This window comes from Pogona vitticeps, chromosome 5 (genome assembly GCF_051106095.1).
Source record: "Pogona vitticeps strain Pit_001003342236 chromosome 5, PviZW2.1, whole genome shotgun sequence".
In the NCBI taxonomy this organism is placed as follows: domain Eukaryota; kingdom Metazoa; phylum Chordata; class Lepidosauria; order Squamata; family Agamidae; genus Pogona; species Pogona vitticeps.
Window position 1 is genome coordinate 96,321,835 of NC_135787.1, and position 16,162 is coordinate 96,337,996.

The 16,162-nt window shown below is 45.5% G+C and overlaps 1 protein-coding gene and 1 long non-coding RNA gene across 2 annotated transcripts in view; one reads left to right on the forward strand and one right to left on the reverse strand.

Annotated features, from left to right (window-relative positions):
* Positions 1-978: 978 nt before the first annotated feature.
* On the reverse strand, positions 979-3,745 carry LOC140707463 (uncharacterized). Its single transcript, XR_012087549.2, has 3 exons — positions 3,628-3,745; positions 3,452-3,504; positions 979-1,087 (listed from the first exon to the last, which is right to left on the reverse strand). It is a non-coding gene; the product is annotated as an uncharacterized LOC140707463 (long non-coding RNA).
* A 5,763-nt stretch (positions 3,746-9,508) lies between these two features.
* Positions 9,509-16,162, forward strand: part of ITFG2 (integrin alpha FG-GAP repeat containing 2) — a 48,384-nt gene continuing 41,730 nt past the window's right edge. Inside the window, exon 1 of the mRNA XM_078394116.1 lies at positions 9,509-16,158. The gene's annotated coding sequence lies outside the window, so the exon portion shown is untranslated. The remainder of the gene's footprint in view (positions 16,159-16,162) is intronic.

The window sequence follows — 16,162 nt, forward strand, 5'->3', positions numbered from 1 at the left end:
TACAGACTAACTGCTACATTTTAATGCAGAAGCAGGTGATATTGTTATTTGACTGCATGCTAAAGGAAATATCCACGAGGTAAAACTATTTATTTGGCTTTAATTTGGCTTAAATTTACTGTTCCTGGTGGTTTAACCAAATTCCTAATCCCAACTCTGTTAAGAGGCAGGCCATGCCACTAGGCAGTCTTTCCTTCCCCAGCTAAAGAGAAACTCTTGAGTTTCAAAAAGGTAGAAAGAGGGGGGCCCAGATGGCCTGTGACTGCCCTCTGTTTCGAGAGATGGGCCATACATTCTAAGCTGCTAGTTTAAAATACACATGCATACTGCAGCGATTTCTATTTAAGAAGCTAACCATGTGAATTTCAGACATTAATAACAGCCCATAAGTTTAGAACATCCACAAGAACTTGATGCACAACCTTGAAGAAGATAGTTTATCATCTTAAGCTCACTGTTTTTTTTATATTAATGGTTGATTAAAGATTTCACCTGCTCCTGCATTTGTATTGTTTCCAAAACCATGCAGCCTTTTCTTGATTTTTCCTGCTATATTTTAATGTGAGCTTTCATGGATCAATTCCATTGCCTCAGACATTAGAATGATACTACATAATCATAGAATAGATAAGTTGGAAGGGGCCTATGAGGCCATAAAGTCCAACCCCATGCTCAGTGCAAGAATACAAATCTAATTATATGTACCAGGTGGTTGTCTAGCGGTCTCTTTAGTGCCGCCAGTGTTGGAGCACTCCCCACCTCTTGAGGTGATAAATTCCACTGTCTTACTGCTCAAACAGTTAGAAAGGCAAAAATGAAATCTAGTTTCCTGTAACTTGAGCTCATTGTTATGTGTCTTGTGCTCTGGAATGATTGAGAACAGATCCTGCCCCTCCTCTGTATGAAAGGCTTTCAAATATTTGAACTGTGTTATCATTATATCACCCCTCTGTCTTCTTTTCTCAAGGCTAAACATACCCAATCCTTTCAATATTTCCTCACAGGGCTTGGTTCTTCAAGGTGGTCTCTATGAATCCACACCAGTGGGTTAAACAGCGCCTGCGCTGGTCCTCGGAATCTTCCAGAGCTATAGGGGAAAAGTAACAAAGTTTAGGTTGCCCTTTATAGCGCACGCTCTGCCCGCTAAAGCCCCAGTTCCATTTTTCCGCCCACGGAGTTGGAACCTCTCGCTCAGAGCTCTTCAAAATCGTCCATTTTTCTTCACATTTCGGACTTGGATTTGATATTTTCATTTCTCTGATCACCGTTGCCCTGATCGCGGACCGTCTGACTACTCTCTTGCCTCTGGCGATTCTGCAAGTACCTCAATTGCCCTTAATTACTCTTTATTGTGGCCTATTCCACGCGCCTCCCGGACTCTTTCAATTACAGCCTATTTACCCTTTTTCCCACGCTGTTTGGCTTATGTCACCTAAAAGAGGGCCATTTAGCCGCTGCTCTTCGTGTTCAAGGAAACTACCTTTCCAAGACGGACACTCTCTTTGTGTTTTTTGTTTAGGAGAGACTCATTCTACCAGTCATTGTAAACACTGCAAGGAGTTTACAAAAGCCACTTTGAAGGCTCGCCAACAGCATTTGAAATATTTTCTGTGGAGCCAAACCCTGTCAGCTTCACAGCCTTCAGACATGGAATCTGTTTCCTCAGTTCGTTCTGAGGTTAAACTAGTTTCTTCACCACCTCCTCAACCAGCTAAGGAGAAATCCAAGAAAAAGGCTGCATCTAAGAAGCCTCAATCAATTTCTTCGGCTCCTTCGACATCGTCGGAACCCAAGCAGAAAAAGGCACCAACGAAGCCTAAGGCTAAGGCAAAGGAACTGACTTTGGCCGTTCCTCCTGTTTCCGCCTCTCTACCTTCTCCAATATTGGAAGACTCCTCTCGAGACCGAGACTCCACGTTGGATCTCGGCGCCTCTCTTCCACCTCGACAAGGACCTCCTGTCGACACCGAGAGGTTGCCTACTGCTAGCCAGCTCGGTCAAGTGGTTGCTGGCTTAGCAAATGCCCCTTCGAACCCGGTTTTGGCAGGGCCGGCATCTCGATCCCCTTCTTCAGTTTCGGGATCACTTCCTTCCAAGTCTCCCCCTCCACCTCAAGGGAGACCTGAGAAGCTTACTGAGGTTACTTCCCCTCGACGTCCTGTAGGAGATCGAGACGACGATGAACCTCCATCTAAAAAGCGTTGGCATCGACACAAGCGTCAGCATGGATATGACTCCAATGCTGAGAAACATAAGAAACATCGACGTCGAAGGGACTCATCTGATTCTGATTCTGACTATAGCGTGCAACACAAGGGGTCGCATCATCGATGCCATAGGAGAGATTACTCTACAGAATCTTCCTCAACGTCGAGAGATCGCAGGAGATGAAAGAAGAGGGCTCGCTACACATATTCTTCTTCCTCTTCTTCTCTCTCCCCACCGCGACATGGTCAACACTGAAGACCGCTCGACATCGAACCCAACAAACCTTCGACATCGAAGACTATAGACAACCCTGTACCAGCTATTAATGGTTCTAACCAAGGCACTACATCGGTCTTGTCTCCACCTAAGCAAATAGGTGTTGTACCTGGCAGAGGACAACGACCTCGTATCCTCTCTCATTCTGACGAAGAACAACCTGTTCTTGAGTGCTCTTCTGAACATGAGGAAGACGAATCCTCTGAAGCATCTCTTGACACCCCTCTACCAGAGGAACCTCTGGGTTCTGATGCTGGGGATATACATCCCTCCTCTCCATCTGAAAATTTCTCTTCCTACACTCAGATGGTGTCACGCATGGCTAAAATTCTAAAACTAGAGACTGAACAGTCACCTCCACGGGAAGATGACTTGATCTTTGGAGATATCAACTCAGAGAGATCTCACCCAGTCAGGCTCTCCTATGTTTCTGAATTGTTGGATTTAATCAAGGAATACTGGGAGCATCCAGCTAATTCGACCTCCATGTCAAGAAGGACTGAGAACATGTACCGTATACATGGTTCTGACACCTCCTTCCTCTTAAAGCATCCTGCACCAAATTCTTTAGTAGTTGAGTCTAGTGCTTCTAAGACTCCAGCTAAGGGCCATGCCACCCCTTCTAACAAAGAAGGGAGGAAACTCGAGGTCTTGGCTCGCCGGATATATTCTATGACCACATTTGTTTTGAGAGCAGTCAACTACCTAGTGGCAATGGCAACCTATCAGAAACAGATTTGGATCAGAATCCTACCTGCATTACAGGTGGCTCCAGATGATATCAGACAGCTTTGTCTTAATACGCACGCTGAGGCCCTGACTGTGTCCAAGCATATACGCTTGGCATCTCTTCACATTGCAGATGCTAATGCTAAAAATCTTGCTTCCCTTATAACACTCAGAAGGCATGCTTGGTTGCGTTTGGCCAACATTATGGAAGACATCAAGACAAGGGTAGAGAACCTACCTTTCGATGCCTCTGGACTTTTCAATCAGAAAACTGATGAAAATCTTGAAAACCTACATAAAAGTAAAAAGACAGCGAAGTCTTACTCGATCCAACAACATCCTAGACCGACTAAATTTCAATGGCGTTCTAAGTATTCAAATCAACCTTATCAGCAACTACCTACCAACACTTACCGTTCTTTTACCTCTCAAAGTCACCAATGGTCTTCCCAGCCTTCTTCATCGGCTACTGCCTTCAAGCCTCAATCTGCTTCAAAACGACAATCATACAAGACACCTGGCAAGAAATCAAAGCAATATCTTTGACTCACCCAAAATCATTTCACTCACCGACCACTCCACCCGCCTGTATCCTTACCTTCACAACTGGAAGATCATAACACAAGACTCCTGGGTCTTAAGCATTATAAACTCAGGTTACCGTCTGGAGTTTACAGAATTGCCTCCTCTGTGTGTGTGTTTAGTCGTTTAGTCGTGTCCGACTCTTTGTGACCCCATGGACCAGAGCACGCCAGGCCCTCCTGTCTTCTACTGCCTCCCGGAGTTGTGTCAGGTTCATGTTGGTTGCTTCGCAGACACTGTCCAGCCATCTCTGTTACATACAGCACTGATGTTACCTGTCTGTCATGGGTTTGGAGGGAAAGTTCCATCCTATGGGGAGTGGAAGGCGGGACATCAGGAGGAGGGGCTGTACTGTATATATATGTGGAGTTTGTGTGGAGAAGCTTAGGAGAGGAAGAAGAAGCTGGAGGAGAGCTGAGAGAAGAAGCTGGTGTGGGAGTCTGTGTGTCAGACAGGGTACTACTGTGTGTCAGTCAGTACCAACCTGATAGGTTCAGGTGTCTTTATGGGTAGCCAGAACTGATAGGTTCAGGGTCTGTGCTTTATTTAAAGGTGTTCTGTGTGAACCAAACTGGTGTATGTATGATTGAGACTAAGCCACGTTACTGTATCTTATTCACTTGATCATTTTATTTTCCCTGTGTGTGATTTAAATAAACCTTATTCCTTTATTTGTTAAAAATCCATCCCTGGTCTGTGTGACTCCTTACAGGGAATGGTTGGTGGCAGCTTAGTGAAACTGTGGCATATCCCAGTAGGTCTGGGGTTGTCACATTGATTGGTGTCCAGCGTGTGGGATACGACTGGTCCAGTTGTCCAGTGGTCCAGCAAAGCCTTGGCAAGTGTGCCCAGAGCAAGGGGGGTCTAGTCAGGGACAATCTGAGAGCGCGTAGGTAATCTTCTAGGCTTACCTCACGGGGAGGTACGCTAGTGGAAGAACGTGTGACCTCAGATTGGTGGGACTAGATTAGGGAGCTCTGAGGCAACCTGTTTTGGCGGGAAAAAGCTGAGGCAAAACTGAGTGAAGTAGCAGTGATCTAGCCTGTCTGCTGAGAGGCCTAGCAGAGGGGGGTGGACTCTGGCTGGCAACAGTTGCAAGTTAGTGCTGAAGAACAGCAGCAATCTATAGAAGGCTGGTTCTGAGGCAAAAGAGGAAAAAAAAGTGGTCGCTTTATTTTGAGGCTTGACTTTTGAAAGCAGCCTGTTCTGGGGGGGGATTATGCCCTTGACTCGAAGCCAAATGGCAGAAATGGGTGAAGTGAAAGACCCACAGGTGGACCAAGGTTCTGAGGATGAATTTGGCTCAGTGCAGGATGAGAGCACGGGAGAACAGAACCCAGAACTCAGGAAAATGCTCATAGCCCAACAGCATGAACTGAGGGTGAGGGAAATGGAGGAAAGATTAGAGAGAGAAAGAATGGAGGAAAGGGAAAGAGAGAAACAAAGGCAATTTGCATTAGAGAGAGAGAGAATGGAAAGAGAAGAAAGATTGGAGAGAGAGAAAATGGCGTTTGAGTTAAGAAAATTGGAACTGATGAATCAGAACAATAATAACAATAGAGATTCTGAGGGGGGCCAATTGTCTAAAACTGACCTGAAGAAATTCCCTGTGTACCACAAGGGAGATTGCCCTGAGGTGTTCTTTTCCCTCGTGGAAAGAGCGTTTGTGGACTTCTCAGTGAGGGAAACTGAGAAGATGACCATCATGCGATCTTTAATCAGTGGCAGCCTGGCAGAAGTCTATGCAGAGATGCCAGAGGAGCTGTTAAAAGATTTTGCAGAGTTTAAAAAACTGGTGTTTGCCAGACATGGGATAAATGCGGAACAGCTGAGGCAAAGATTCAGGTCACTCACCAAGAAACCAGAGCAGACTTTTACCCAAGTGGGGGCCCAACTGGTGAGGCTGCTAGAGAAATGGCTATCTCAGGAGGGAACAGAGACCTTCCAGCAGCTCAAAGACTTGATAGCGCTGGAACAGTTTTATTCAGTCCTGCATGGGGAACTGAAGTTCCAGGTGAGGGAAAGGAAACCGAAATCTGTGGCAGAGGCGGCCGAGATCGCAGATTTTATTTCCCAAATAAGAAAGCCCTTAGGTGAGGGGAAATCTGTAGGTAAACCCAAAGAAACCTACAGCAAGTACTCTCAGGGACCAGGAAAAAACCAGCAAGTGGGAGGGGCCCATAGTGAAGGGAAGCCCTCAGACATGAAACAAAGACCTCAGATTTTGGAGGGAAAACCAAAACCAGATGAGAAAGACTCAAAATACAGCAGAAAATGTTATTTCTGTCAAGGAAAGGGCCATCTAATCTCAGAGTGTGAGAAATTAAAGCAGCTAAAAGGAAATGTGCCTCATGACTTAAGTGGAACCAAGCCAAAAGCTGTGTTCTGTGTCCAGAAAGAGCAAAGCTCCTTGCCACAGAGGGAGCCTGTTGCCATGGCGACTCAATCTGGAACAGTTACATCTGCTGGTCAGGCTGGGGAAAATGGTCCTCTTGTGGAGGTCAAGCGCTGCTTACTAGTGAGAACAGATTCTCAGTTGTTTGAAACAGCAGGGGTGGACGTAGGAATACTTGACCATCAGTATAGGGGGCTAAGGGATACTTGTTCCCAGGTGACCCTGTGCCATCCAGATATTATTCCTAGGGAGTATATAATCCCGAATGAGAGCCTAAAGGTGGCAGGGATTGAGGGACAGGTGATCTCGCTGCCAGTAGCGGAGGTACCTGTGAACTTTCAAGGCTGGAGGGGAGTTTGGCGGCTAGCGATTTCATCGACTCTGCCAGCAGCCGTGCTCGTGGGAAATGACCTGGCTGAACATGTGAAACGGGTGCTAGTGATTACACGCTCACAAGCTACCACGGGGACAGTTCAGGGGGGTACTGTCGAGCCCGAGACGGAAGCAGGTGGGGGGAGTTCAGAAGCTGTGGTGGAAAACTTAACCACAGACAGCCGATTTGGCCAAGAGCAAAAGGCAGACGCCACTCTCCAAAAGTGTTTTGAACAGGTGACAGACGCCCAGCTAACACCTGAAACCCCAGTGAGATTTTGTGAGAAAAAGGGAATTTTATATAGAGAAACCCTGAGGAATATCTCAAAAGGGGGAGATGGGATCAGAAGTCAGCTAGTGGTACCTGAAAAGTATCGCCCCATGATCTTACAAAGGGGGCACTCTGACATGTTTGCTGCGCACTTAGGGGTGAACAAAACACAGCAGAGAATCACACAGAATTTTTACTGGCCTGAAATAGGGAAGCAGATCAAGGAGTTCTGTAAACAATGTGATGTGTGTCAGAGGCAGGGGAATAACCGTGACAGGACCAAAGCAAAGTTGTGCCCTTTGCCTGTGATTGACACTCCGTTCAAATGCATAGGGGTGGATATTGTGGGACCTTTGCCCAAGGCCACAAAGAGGGGGAACCGGTTCATTCTCACCATTGTGGACCATGCCACGAGGTACCCTGAAGCCATTCCCCTAACTAACATTGAAACTAACACAGTGGCAGATGCCTTGGTGGGGTATATGTCCAGGATGGGATTTGCCTCAGAAATAATCACAGATTTGGGCGCATCGTTCACATCGAAGCTCATGAAACGGTTATGGCAAATCTGTGGAATTAAACACAAGGAAACCACTGCCTATCACCCTGAAAGTAATGGGTTAACGGAGAAGTTCAATGGGACTCTGATGCGCATGATTAGGGCTTACTTGGCAGAGAATCCAAACAATTGGGACCAGAAGCTGCAATCCCTTTTGTTTGCTTATCGATCAGTGCCACAAGCCAGTACCGGGTTCAGTCCGTTTGAACTCTTGTTTGGGAGAAGGGTGAAAGGGCCCCTTGATTTAATCAAGCAAAATTGGGAGCAGATCACCCAGGATGACCCACAAGACGTTGTAACATATATAGACTCTTTAAGGAATGACCTAAAGAGAAACCTAGAGCTAGCAGCAGAGACCCTGCAAGCTCAAAAGGTCAGAAAGAAAGCTTGGGATGACCAGGAAGGCAGGGAGAGGCACTTTAACCCAGGGAAGGAAGTGCTTTGGCCTAGGCTCTGCAAAGAGAACAAACTGCAGCTGGGTAGCCCAGAAATAAAAGACTTGGGTCACATAGTAGGGGGAGGAGTGATAAAACCCCTAGAGGCCAAGATAGAAGCCGTTCGTGATTGGCCTAGACCCAACACCAAGAAAAAAGTCAAATCATTTCTTGGGTTGGTGGGCTACTACAGAAAGTTCATCCCAAGGTTTAGCGAGATTGCGGCTCCGCTGACCGATCTGACGAGGAAGAAGACTGATGACCGCATCCCGTGGACCAGCGACTGTGAGGAGGCGTTCCAGAGGTTGAAGGAGGCCCTCATCAACTATCCAGTGCTGCGTGCTCCAGACTTCGACCGGGAGTTCATCATCTACACCGATGCGTCTAACAGCGGGGTAGGAGCAGTTCTTTGCCAGGAGGATGAGAATGGTGACCAGCATCCAATGTCCTACCTGAGTAGGAAACTCCAGAAAGGTGAGAGACATTTGGCAACCGTGGAAAAGGAGTGCCTGGCCATAGTCTACGCGATCCAGAAGGCCAAGCCTTACATCTGGGGAAGACATTTTATTCTGTGCACTGACCATTCACCACTGCAATGGTTAAAGACAATGAAAACCCACAATAGTAAACTTATGAGGTGGGCTTTAAACCTGCAAGACTATGACTTTGAAGTGAAGGTGGTCAGAGGGTCAGTGAACTGTGTTGCTGACGCCTTGTCAAGAAGACCCGAAGAATGAAGACGGCGAAGGAACATGGACTATGTATATATTTTGGTGACCAAAGGTTAAATGTACTTGTTTATTAAACATGCTTGATTTGTATGAATAAAGGTAACTTGATGTATTGTAAAGGGTATATGTTTAAATGCCTAATTGATATGTTTATCCTAGAGTAAGTATGGTATTGTATGTTAATGTATAACTGTTTTTGTATGTTTTGGATCCAGGTTGTTTTTTGGAGAAAAGCACCTTAGCTTTCCCCCTACAAAACAACTTATAAAGAGGGGAGGTGTTACATACAGCACTGATGTTACCTGTCTGTCATGGGTTTGGAGGGAAAGTTCCATCCTATGGGGAGTGGAAGGCGGGACATCAGGAGGAGGGGCTGTACTGTATATATATGTGGAGTTTGTGTGGAGAAGCTTAGGAGAAGCTGGGAGAGAAGCTGAGAAGAAGAAGCTGGTGTGGGAGTCTGTGTGTCAGACAGGGTACTACTGTGTGTCAGTCAGTACCAACCTGATAGGTTCAGGTGTCTTTATGGGTAGCCAGAACTGATAGGTTCAGGGTCTGTGCTTTATTTAAAGGTGTTCTGTGTGAACCAAACTGGTGTATGTATGATTGAGACTAAGCCACGTTACTGTATCTTATTCACTTGATCATTTTATTTTCCCTGTGTGTGATTTAAATAAACCTTATTCCTTTATTTGTTAAAAATCCATCCCTGGTCTGTGTGACTCCTTACAGGGAATGGTTGGTGGCAGCTTAGTGAAACTGTGGCATATCCCAGTAGGTCTGGGGTTGTCACATTGATTGGCCAGGCCCTCCTGTCTTCTACTGCCTCCCGGAGTTGTGTCAGGTTCATGTTGGTTGCTTCGCAGACACTGTCCAGCCATCTCATCCTCGGTCGTCCCCTTCTCCTCTTGCCGTCACACCTTCCTAACATCAAGGTTTTTTCCAAGGAGTCTTTTCTTCTCATGAGATGGCCAAAGTACTGGAGCCTCAGCTTCAGGATCTGTCCTTCCAGTGCCTCCTCTAGGACAGGTCAAGCCTACATCCTTCAATCCTGTCCTAGAAGAAGGGATTCTCACTCTTCTTGAAAAGCAAGCCATCCAGAAGGTGCCAACTCAGGACATCTTAAACTGGTTCTACTCCCGGTACTTCACGGTACTCAAGAAGGACTAAGACCAATTCTGGATCTGAGGGACTTGAATACCTACCCCAAACCATGCCGTTTCAGGATGGTCACCTTAGAAGCAATCATACACCTGTTGAAGAGAGGAGACTGGTTTGTGGTTGTGGATCTAAAAGATGCGTATTTCCACATCACCATCCATCAGAAGTACAGGAAATACCTCCGTCTAATTTTCATGGACACCATCTACCGATATGTGGCTCTTCCATTTGGCCTCTCAACAGCTCCGAGGACCTTCACCAAATGCATGGCCCCGGTAGCAGCATACCTCCATCTACAAGGGATAGAGATCTACCCTTATATCGACGACTGGCTGATCGTCTCCAGGTCAAAGATACAAACACTGAAAGACACACAGTTTGTTATCCACACCTTGGAAGTGTTGGGCCTCTCCATAAATTACGAGAAGTCCAATCTCCAACCTGCTCAGGTGATGGATTACATCGGAGCAAGACTGGATTCAGTCCATGCTCGTATGTTCTTACCACCAGAACGTATACACAAGTTGAAAAAAGCAATAAGAAAGTTCAGGCCTCATGTGAGAGTGTCATCAAAACTTGCACAACATCTTCTAGGTCTGATGGCATCAACGACATCTACCCTATCTCATGCTCGCCTCAAGATGCGCTCTCTTCAGTCTTGGATGCTCACTCTCTTCGGCCTTCATCAAGACAGTCAGCACAAGCGACTAACAGTCACTCCAGAACTTGCTCTACAGCTGCAGTGGTGGACATTCCTCCCACATCTCCTGGTCGGACGTCCATTCCGTCCTCTACAGCTCACACGACAGATCACAACGGACGCCAGTCCCCTGGGATGGGGAGCCCACTGTGAGGGTCACCAAATTCATGCATTGTGGTCCCCTCAAGAAGCAGTGCTCCACATCAACCACTTGGAGCTTCTGGCTGTCATAAAGGCACTCAGGGCCTTTCTCCCTCTGGTACAAGGCAGAGCAATACAGTTAGTGACAGACAACACCACGACCATGTTCTACGTGAACAAGCAAGGAGGAACAAGGTCAAAATCACTCCTGTTTCTGGCAGTCCACCTATGGGAGTGGTGTTACCAGCAGCACATCTTTCCGGTGACCACTCATGTCTCCACAACAGAAAACCAGGTGGCAGACGAGTTGAGTCGTCGCTCGTTTCAAACTCATGAGAGGGAGCTGGATCCAGTCATGTTCCACTCACTGTGCCGCAGATGGGGAACACCCTCTATAGACATGTTTGCCACTGTGAACAACAGGAAGTGTCACAAGTATGCGTCACGGGCGGGAAGAAGCGAGGGGTCTTTGGGGGATGCCTTCATGATTCCTTGGAACAAGGGCCTCCTGTACCTCTTTCCGCCGATACCCATCATACAAAGAGTCCTAATCAGCAGAAGTAATTTTGATTGCTCCCTGGTAGCCACGGCAACCATGGTTCTCCATGCTTCTACAGTCAGTGATGGACAAAATGAGGCTGCCTCTCATTCCACATCTGATAACTCAGGACTCGGAGAATGTTCTTCATCCAGACCTGGAGTCCCTCCACTTGACAGCGTGGAGGATATCCCTTCAATAAAGGAAGTAATTGACAAGGCTAGAAAACCAGCAACTAGCCGTCTTTACAAACACAAATGGCAAAGTTTCCTCAAGTTCACTGAGGAATGTGGTTTACAGTCTTCCCCAGTAGCTTTGTCTACCCCAGTGGTTCTTAACCTTTGTTACTCGGATGCTTTTGAACTGCAACTCCCAGAAACCCCAGCCAGCACAGTTGGTGGTGAAGGCTTCTGGGAGTTGCAGTCCAAAACTCCTGAGTAACCCAAGGTTAAGAACCAGTGGTCTACCCTACTACTTTACCTCCAGCATCTCTTTGATTTAGGACTTTCAAAATCTACCCTCCAAGTATATACTTCAGCCATTGTAGCATTCCAACCTCAGGGCTCTGAATCATCCAGGTGGTTTTCCCACCCTACATTGAAGGCCTTTTTCAGGGGACTTTCAAATATGAGACCTCCTATGAAGAGACCCTTACCACAGTGGTCACTGCAGCTTGTGCTTCATTCCCTTACCTGGCCTCCCTTTGAGCCTATGGTTAATTGTGACCTGAGACTCTTGTCATTTAAGACCTTGTTTCTGGTGGCCATCACTTCGGCACATAGAGCTGGCAGCGCTTTGTGCGGATTCTCCCTACCTTCAGTTTTTCCAAGGATAAAGTTCTGTTGCACCCAGATATTTCATTCCTTCCTAAAGTGATTTCAGATTTTCATGTTAATCAACCCTTGTTGTTGCCTACACTGTTTCCAAATCCAGTTTCTGATGTTGAGCGCATGCTCCACTGTTTGGATGTTCGGCGTGCACTGTCTTTTTATGTTTTAAGAACCAAGGACTTTAGAAAAGTTCAAAGACTTTTCATATGCTTCTACGGTCAGCGTAAAGGTTCTGCTGCCTCATCATCTACTCTGTCCAGATGGTTGGTTTCCACCATTTCTTTGGCCTATGAATTGCAGAACAAGCCTCTCCCTGAGGGTCTTAGAGCTCATTCCACCAGAGCTGTTGCCACCTCTACGGCCCTGCTGCGAGGAGTTGACATCACTGACATTTGCAGAGCAGCTACCTGGTCCAATGTGTCTACTTTCATCACACATTATAGGCTGGACCTGTGGGCCAAGAATGAGACTAAATTTGGGAGAGCGGTACTGACATCAATCCTGCAGTGACGGCCCACCTGCCTGTAAGTTAGCTTGCTAGTCACCAACTGGTATGGATTCATAGAGACCACGTTAAAGAAGGACAGGTTACTTACCTGTAAACATGGTTCTTCAAGTGGATCTCTATGAATACACACATCCCGCCCAGCCTCCCCACTTGTCCATCACTGTTGAGTGAGGTCCAACTCTCTCTATGTGGCGGACATACGGAACTGGGGCTTTGGCGGGCAGAGCATGCACTATACAGGGCAACCTAAACTTTGTTACTTTTCCCTTATAGCTCTGGAAGATTCCGAGAGGACCAGCGCAGGCGCTGTTTAACCCATTGGTGTGCATACATAGAGATCCACTTGAAGAACCATGTTTACAGGTAAGTAACCTGTCCTTTCCAGCCCCCTGATCATCTTTGTTGTCTTCTGATCTTGTTCCAATTTGTTAGCATCGTTCTTGAAGTGTGGTGTCCAGAACTGAACACAATACTTATGTTGAGGCCTAACCAGTGCTGAATAGAGGGGGACTAGCACCTCACGGGATTTGGAGACGATATTTCTGTTAACGCAGCCTAAATTAGCATTTGCTTTTTTTGTAGCCACATCACACTGTTGGCTCATATTCAGCTTATGATCTATGACAATTCCAAGAACCTTCTCACTTGTAGTATTCTGGGCCAGGTATCCCCCCATCTTGTAACTGTGTATTTGGTTCCTCCTTCCTGGGTGCAGTACTTTGCACTTACCCCTGTTGAATTTCATTCTGTTGTTTTCAGCCCAGTGCTCAAGCCTATCTAGATCATTTTCAATTTTGTTTCTGCCTTCTGTCTTCTATTCTACCCAATTTTATGTCATGCGCCAATTTGACAAGCATTCCCTGCACGCCCTCATCCAAGATATTAATGAAAATGTCTAAAGCTTTGCTGAAATCTATACTACAGGCATACCTTGGTTTACGAAATTAATGTGTCCTCCGGAACATTATGTCATGTAGAAATTTCATAACCCGATGCACAGATTGCACTAGGAACAGGGACGGCGCCAGAAACCTCCAGGTGCAATGCATCCTGTGGGAAACCCTTTCGTACGGAGGTGGGGGGAGAAAAAGAACGTAAACCAGGGCATAATTTTCTATGGATTTTGGTTCGTAAACCGAAAATTATGTAAACTGAGGCTTTCGTAAAGCGAGGTACCATTGTACATCTACAGCATTCCCTCTGTCTGTCAGGGAGGTTACCTGATTAAAAAATGGGATCAGATTAATCTGGCAGGATTTGTTTTTACTGCATTGTTTTCTAAGTGCTTGCATAATGACTGTTTTATAATTTGTTCCAGAATTTTCCCTGGTATTGAGGTCAAGCTGACTGGTCTGTAGTTCCCAGGTTCCTCCTTTCTGTCCTTTTTAAAGAAAAGAACAACATTAGCACTCCTCCAATCATCTGGCACCTCACCCACTTCCCATGATTTCAAAAAAAAAAAAAAAAAGAAAAAGGACAGTGATTCTGAGAGTTCTTCAGCCAGTTTGTTCAGTACTCTCAGATGCATTTCATCCAGCCAAAGAGATCTGAAGTTGTTCAAGGTGCTAAGGTATTCCTTGAGTATTTGTTTAGCAATCTCCAGCTGGAATTCTGAGCTAAAATAGGAATTGAGTACCTCTGCCCTTTCTTTGTCATTTGTTATCATTTTTCCAACTCCACTGAGTAGCTGTGCTACTATTTTTTTTTTGTCTTTTGCTTTGCACATATCTGAAGAATGCTTTTTTGTTGCTTTTAGTGCTTTTAGCTAATCTCAGCTCATTCTCAGCTTTTACTCTCCTAATGCCATCCCTGCATTTCCTTCTTACTTTTTTATACTGTTCCTTAGTGATCTGGCCTTCTTTCCACTTCCTATGCATTAATTTTGTTTGTAGGTCCTTCCTGAGCTTTTTGTGAAGCCACGTGTGGCGTTCGCCCTTCATGGCCCCTGTTTGTCTCTCCAAACACAGAGCTCACAAAGGCAAACTACTGTAAAAACTTCTTGACACGCTGTCACCAGCTGATTTCCTTATCAATTTACTTTACTCAGAAAAGATGAAGGTCCATTCAGTACTGATTTTTTAATAGAACAGGTTTATTGATTACAGTTGGTTTCTGGAACAATTCATAAGCACATTCTTTAAGTTTCATCAGGCATCAATTTTAATCTATATTAATTACCACAGTTCTCATTCAGACTAATCACTCCTCAGACCCCTCCTTCTCTCTCTCATTCCTAAGACAGACTCTGACCCAGAATCAACTTAACTGACTTTTCCTCCTCTCAGGCTCTGCCTTTTAACATCTCTCTTGGCCCGGCTCCTTAATGACATTAACATATACTATGAATAATTCATAATTTACAATGCATATCTTAGGGCAGTGGTCCCCAACCTTGGGCCTCCAGATGTTCTTGGACTTCAACTCCCAGAAATCCTGGCCAGCAGAGGTGGTGGTGAAGGCTTCTGGGAGTTGTAGTCCAAGAACATCTGGAGGCCCAAGGTTGAGGACCACTGTCTTAGGGTGTTCACTGCACCAGGTTAGCCTCCCATCTCTTTTTTCTTGTTGGAACTGTTTATAGTTGTGCTTTTAGAATTTATTTTTTAAATAAACTCCCAACTTTTTTAGACTCCTTTTCTTTTTAGGATCTCCTGCCATGGGACCTTACTCATAGCTATTCTGAGATTATTAAAATTGCCTTTTAATAATCCAGCATATGTATGCTGTTACACTCTACTGTTGTTTCCTTTGAAATCAAGAATTCATACTTGGTTCCTTCCATGACTGGGTGAACATATAGGTAATGAACAAAGTGACAATGGTTCCTTCGTAATGAAATAGGCTACCAGGCTGTGAACTATGTTATTTATTTATTTGTTCGATTTATACCCCGCCCCCCCCAGACAGCGTCTACTCGCTCCCAATTAATATTCAGTCCTTTTAACTGGGTCTCCAGCATCCAGTTTTGGTGTTAATTGCTATTTTGTCTGAAGAATTTGAGAGGAAGGATGGGATGATGGAAAAGTAAATAGTCCCCTTGAGAAATTAAAATATTTAAAAGAATCAGCAGAAGATGGTTCTTGCCAAGACAGTTGGTGGCTCAGGGGGAGATGTCCCTTCCCAGCTAGGAAATTTGGTGGTGAGGAAGTTCCCTTCCTGTTATATCAGCTACCCACAGTTCTTCGAATTGTTATGCAAATCGCGTTTTCACTTCTGTTCTGCAGTATTAAAAGCCTGAACGATCTCTGGAGGCAAACATGATGAAACTGAAGCTGTAGTACTTGGCGTATATCATGACAAGATTCTCTGGAAAAGAAAATGCTGGGCAAAGTTTTGGGCAGCAGGCAAAAAAGGACAAAATATGAGATGGCTTGATTCCCTGTCTTGAGTTTAAAAAAGCTGAGCGGAGCTCTTGGGAGACAGGACATTTTGAGACTTCTCATTCATAGGATCGCCATTCACCATAAGTCGGCGGCACGTAACAATTAAGACAACATACAATGTGGAGATATAATAATTGTATTGGCATTGGCAAGAAAATCTTTAGTTCAAGTACCATACTTCGTCAATGAAACAACCTTTTGTAATAAAAAGGAAACCAGCTCCGCCCTTGGGAAACATCCACGTCGCTACCCAGCCAATGGTCCGCTTTGGCAATAACGTTCCCTTCCATTCGAGGAGAGAAAATGGCGTTTAAAGCAACCAGGAATTCCCCTCTCGAGATGCGTAC